This window comes from Arachis hypogaea, chromosome 16 (genome assembly GCF_003086295.3).
Source record: "Arachis hypogaea cultivar Tifrunner chromosome 16, arahy.Tifrunner.gnm2.J5K5, whole genome shotgun sequence".
Classification (NCBI taxonomy): domain Eukaryota; kingdom Viridiplantae; phylum Streptophyta; class Magnoliopsida; order Fabales; family Fabaceae; genus Arachis; species Arachis hypogaea.
Genome location: NC_092051.1, coordinates 7575320 through 7581319, shown reverse-complemented (window position 1 = coordinate 7581319; position 6000 = coordinate 7575320).

Sequence of the window (6000 nt, the reverse complement as noted above, 5' to 3'; positions counted from 1 at the left end):
ATTTAAAAAATATTTATTAATCTATGTAATATTATTTATTTCATTTATAGTGAAAAAAAACTTATACATGCATGTATCTTAAAATCCCATTTTTTTAATCCTAAACAAGATGCATGTCGTCGTCGTCGTCGTCGTCATCATCATCATTTTCAATTTCTTTAAAAATCTTTTTCTATCTCTTTCACTTGACAAAGCCATTTAGTGCTTTGAATAATAAACAACAGTAGGTATCTTTCCGAACCATTCAAGGTCAGAAAGTTTTTTTCATTTTCGATGATTCTTTTCGCGATTTTAAAAACTTATTTTTCAAAGTCAAAGTTGTTGAAGGCCACCACCCATTTTTCCTAGACGAAAACAACGAATCCAAATTTTCTATATATTGGGTAGAATCCTCTCATGTAGAAAAATACGGTCTAGTGGACTTGGATGAGGTAGAGGAATTTGTTGTTGAGTTTTTTCGAGAGGCCTGGGGGCGGGCTCCGAACCTGGACACCAAAAAATTTCTTCTTGGATCCCCGAGCTTTGTCAGAACTGAACTAGGTAGCTTTTGTTTTTTGTAGTCAATCTTCGGTTAATTCCGACTTGTATTAGTGTGTTTGCTTGTAACCGACTTTTATGCTAATTGTTTTTACTTACTTTTTCCAGAGAAAATGAAGAAAAGTGGGTCGGCTTATCAGAAGGTGCAAGAGGCCAAAAGGAACACTTGTGCGCGAGCTACTGCACAAGAGGTCGGTGCCTCCGCCACTCTCCCTCGTCGTCAAAGCTCGGGTTTGGGGACTTCTTCTCAGCCCATTTTGGTAAACCCTATTCCCACTCTTCCTTCTGCTCCCATCCCCCCAGTTATTTCCTCCTCAGAACCTGAGAAAAAGAAGAAGAAGATCTCAGAGGCCGGTGCTTCCAATGTCGGAGACACCGACTTCGACAGAGTGAAATTTACTAGGAGGCACATCCTTCCCCATAGCCAAATTGCTATGGATGATGCTCCCATCCGTAATCATCTTCAAATTTTAATTCGATGAGGAATTAGAACTGCTGGGGTTTATACCTCCCTTCTTGATATACTGGAAAAAACCCCTCTGAGTGCTGCCCAGTCTTCTGTGGAGCACCTCCAAGGGCGAATTGTTTTGTATCAAGAGGAGGAGAAGAGGTTGCAGGAAGAGAATGCTCAGCTGAAGGAAGAGCTCTCCCAAGCCCGGAAAAGGGGGAAAAAGTTGATGGGTCAGTGTGCAATGGTTGAGAGTCTGAAGAAAAAGGATGAACAAAATTATGTAAGGATCTTTTTGGAAAATATTGACTTGAAACCGCAGCTAGATCAAAATCGGGAGGTTTATCAGGACTTGGAGGACTCCATTGTTGAAGGTTCGGAGGAATTGTTTAGGATGTTAAAGCAACAGATCGGAGTTATTTCTCCCGCTCTAGACCTCTCGCCTCTTCACCCTGACAAAGTAGTCATCAATGGGGAGATAGTTTCTCCTTCACGTCCTAAAACCGACTCCGAGTTGAAGACAGCAAGGCAACGCATCATTGAATCCCCTCCTCGTGAGGTAGATATGCTGACTTCTTATGCGACCCCCGAGGTTATTCCAACTCCCGATGCCGAAGAGATCCTTCCAACCCCTCCGACCTCTGTAACTGATCCGCCCTCTATTCCTGTTGATGATCCTAATCCTCTTCTTGGTCCCCAGTGATTTTAGCTATCTAAGGCCCGGCTTATGGGTCTTTTTCATTTAACTCCTGTTATATTTGTGTTGTTGGTTTCCTGACACTTGGCCTTTTTGGGTCCTTTAACAAAAATGTTTGTTTCTGGTCCTTTTTGGGATAGGACCTTTAACAAAGTAGTTATTTATTATGCATGTGATGTTTTGTTTCTTTGATGAGACCTTTGTCTCAAAAGCCTCTTGGTTTAAAAAACTTTTGCTGCTTTGAGCTTTTTTATTTTTTGAGAAAGCTTTCCACCAAATAGAGCGGAATTTATCTAAGTTAGATAACTTTACCATTATCTAACAAAATTAGGAGAAAACTTTTCGTTAAGTGATCTCTTGTTTTGGTAAGGTCTTTATGGAAAAACCCTTATCCTTGGTCCCTTCAAGGGGCTTTGTATCTCTTTATTTTCCATTAGTTTACGTTCAATTCTGTTAATTGAATCGTTACTGTGACTTAAGTTATTCTTACGATTCATTTTTGTTTTGCTCGGACAATCCGACTTTGTAAGTCGTTGGTCATATTACTTCCGAGTTATCATGATCGACTTTTATAACCTTTTTACACCGACTTGTACCTCGTCGCTTTATCTCGCCGACCACGTAGCTCAGTCGATGGATTTTCGCGCTTTCTCTAGCTTAAGTCGGTGCGTATCGTAGTTATGAAAAGGGAACAAATAGAAAGATGGAAAAGAGAGATATTATTACTAATGGTGAAGAGAAATATTATAAAAGTACTTTTGCTACTAAGGGAATGATTTTTTGCCCCTAGCCCTCGCTTTGATGCCTCGTTAAAACCCCCTCCAAGAAAACCCTTTTTGAAAAAAAACCATGAAGTTGGGAAAAAGAGTACATTAGGGAGCGAAGTTTGCTTCTAGCTATAGTATCTCTTCATATTGCAAGCATGCCATAACCTTGGAAGCTCGTATCTCCCTAGATCTAACACTTTATATTAGCCTTTCCCCAAGACCTCAGTTATCTTGTAAGGCCCTTTCTAGTTTGCAGCGAGCTTCCCTTCGCTCGACTTGTTTACTCCGATATCATTTCGAATGAGGACTAAGTCAGGCGAAGCTTCTTTGAATAACCATTTTGTTGTATCTATTCGTCATCCTTTGCTTCAACGCAACTTCTCTTATCTGGACTTGTTCTCGGACTTCGGGGAGCAACTCGAGCTCTTTTTTGTGAGCTTGAACATTACCGACTTCATTGTAAAATCTCACCATTGGACTTTACTCGTTGGTTTCAATAGGGATCATGGCTTCTATGCCATAGGTAAGTCGAAAGGGTGTCTCTCCAGTAGTAGAATGAGGTGTAGTTCAGTAGGCCCATAATACTTGAGGAAGCTCTTCAGCCCAAACTCCATTTGCTTCTTAACGTATTTTCTTTTCTTATAAAGAAACTTCCGACTTATCTGTGCTGTGATGGTGGCTAAAGGTTCTGCTTTAATCAACTTCGTGAAATAGTCTACTCCCACTATGAGATATTTAACTTATCCAGGCGCTTAAGGAAAAGATCCGAGTAGGTCCAGTCTCCATTTTGCAAAAGGTCATGGGAAAGTTATACTGATTAATTCTTTCGGGGGAGCAACATAGAAGTTTGCGTGCATCTGGCACGGTTGGCATTTCCTCACGAAGTTGGTGGCATCTTTTTGCAAGGTCGGCCAGAAGAATCCTGCTCGGATAACCTTTCTAGCTAAAGATCTTGCCCCGAGATGGTTTCCACAGATGCCATTATGCACTTCATCCAGTGCTTCTTCCGTCTTAGAGGTCGGGACATATTTCAACAATAGTGTGGATATCCCCCTTCTATAAAGGACACTTCTCACCACCGTGTAGTTCTGTGCTTCCCTCCAGATCTTCTTGGCCTCTTTTTGTTCCTCAGGTAAGAAGTCAAATTTTAAGTATTCGATTAGAAGAGTCATCCATCCAAGGTCTAATCCGGAAACTTCTAAGACGTCTAGCTTGGTATCTGTTTTTGTGGCTGAAGGTTCTTGGAGAGTTTCTTGGATCAGGCTTCTATTGTTTTCTCCAGGTTTGGTACTTGCTAACTTGGAGAGGGTGTCTGCTCTGCTATTGAGTTTCCGAGTTATGTGTCTGACCTCGGTTTCAGGGAATCGCCTAATATACTCCATAGTTTTTTCTAAGTACCTTTTCATGTTTGGGTCTTTGGCCTGATATTCTCCATTAATTTGAGAAGTCATCACTTGAGAGTCACTGAAGACTACTACCTTGGTTGCTCCGACTTCTTTGGCTACCTTTAGACCAGGGATCAGGGCTTCATACTCTGCCTGATTGTTAGAGGCTGAAAACTCAAATTTCAAGGAGGCTTCTATTTGAGTTCCTTCCTGACTAACCAATATTATGCCTGCCCCGCTTCTGACTTTGTTGGAGGAGCCATCCACAAACAACTCCCAGGTCGTGGAGGTCTCTTCTTGATCACCTGCGTATTCAACCATGAAGTCGGTAAGGCATTGGGCTTTGATAGCTGTCCAAGTTTCATATTTCAAGTCAAACTCGGATAATTCTATAGCCCATTGGACCATTCTGCCCGCTACGTCCATTTTTTGAAGGATTTGCTTCATTGGGTGGTTCGTCCGAACTCTTATGGTATGAGATTGAAAATAAGGCCGAAGCCTTCTAGATGCTACTATTAAGGCGTATGTGAACTTTTCAAGTTTTTGATACTTTAATTCGGGGACTTGTAACACCTTGCTTGTGAAGTAGACAGGATGATGTCCGACCTCATCTTTCTGTATTAATGCTGACGCCACAGCCTTCTCGACAACTGATGCATGAGCATCTTTTCTATTTTTTCCTAGTGAATTTGCATTTGAATTGTCAAGTTTAATCAAGATTTAAATGCTCTTTAGCCACTATGAATGCTACTTTGAGTTATGCACAATTTTGTTTATTTCAGGTAGCATTCGGATGGATTTGATGGAGTTTTGTAGTAGAAAAGGAAGAAAGTGAATGATGCTGTCAACCCCAACCTCCTTGTACTCAAATAGGAATAACTTGAGATATAGAGGTCCAATTGACGTGATTTCAGCGGCATTGAAAAGCTAACTTTCAAAGCTTTCCAATGATATAATACTTTACCCTTTCTTCAAAAGTACACTGACATAGTGGCACCTAACTTGGAGTGGCGCCGAAAGAAAAAGCAATTTATGAATGCAAGCTACCATAGTGGCGCCTAACTTCAAATTCTTGAAGTTTGGCGCCAATTCAACCTTAACAACTCATCTTCAAAATTTTTTGGGTGGTGCCTAACGGCGCCAGTTCAACACACAACACTCCCTGGAGGCACTGCAAGGGTGGCGCCTAACTTGGAATTTCCTAAGTTAGGCGCTAGTTCATCATCAAGGCATGGTCCCTACGCCAATTGAAGCAATGCACGAGACTTTTATTTGATTATTAATTAAAACATTTATTCTAATTATAATTAGAAAAAGATATTATTTAGTTTTAGAAAATATATTTTACATTAATTAACATTAGATATAAAAGAAAAAGTTTCAGCCCTTGGGGCTCTACTCTCCTAATTTTCATTCCACACTTTCATACTTTTCTCTACTAGGGTTTATTTTCTCCATGAGGAACTAAGCCTCCATTGTTAAGGTTAGGAGCTCTATTTACTTTGATGGATTAATAATTATTTGTTCTTCTACTCTTAATTAATATTTTGATTATTGTTTACGAATTGGTTTCGTTCTTCATCCTAAGAATTAGTGATTATTGGGAAATAACTTTAATTCAACCTGAATTCTATTTGAATCTTGGAAAAGTTATATCATTAGAATTATATCTTGAAATCAATCCCTCGCAACTCTCTATTTATCTGGATTTAACGCGATATGTGACATATAATCGTCTTATTTTTGGGTATCTAGGGGACATTGAATATTAATCCAGCAAGGAATTGGCGGTTGATGAAGGTTAAAGGAGACTAAAAAGGTCTAAGAAATTAGGGTTTAGTCACATATAGTTTGCCATGAACATAATCTTTGCATGATCAAGGTAGTTAACATTGAATATTAATCCAGAAATTTAAATATCTCTGACACCTTAACTATTTTTATCATATTATTTTCTTAACCAATTTTAGTTTGCTCTTATTTAATTTTCTGTTTTTATGTTATTTGCTATTGAAACCCTAAATTTTGACTATTTAACTAGAATAATCAATTGACTATTGTTGCTTGATCCATTTATCCTCGTGGAATCGACCCTCACTCACTTGAGGTATTACTTGGTATGACCCGGTGCACTTGCCGGTTAGTTTGTGGGTTATAAATTCTGCA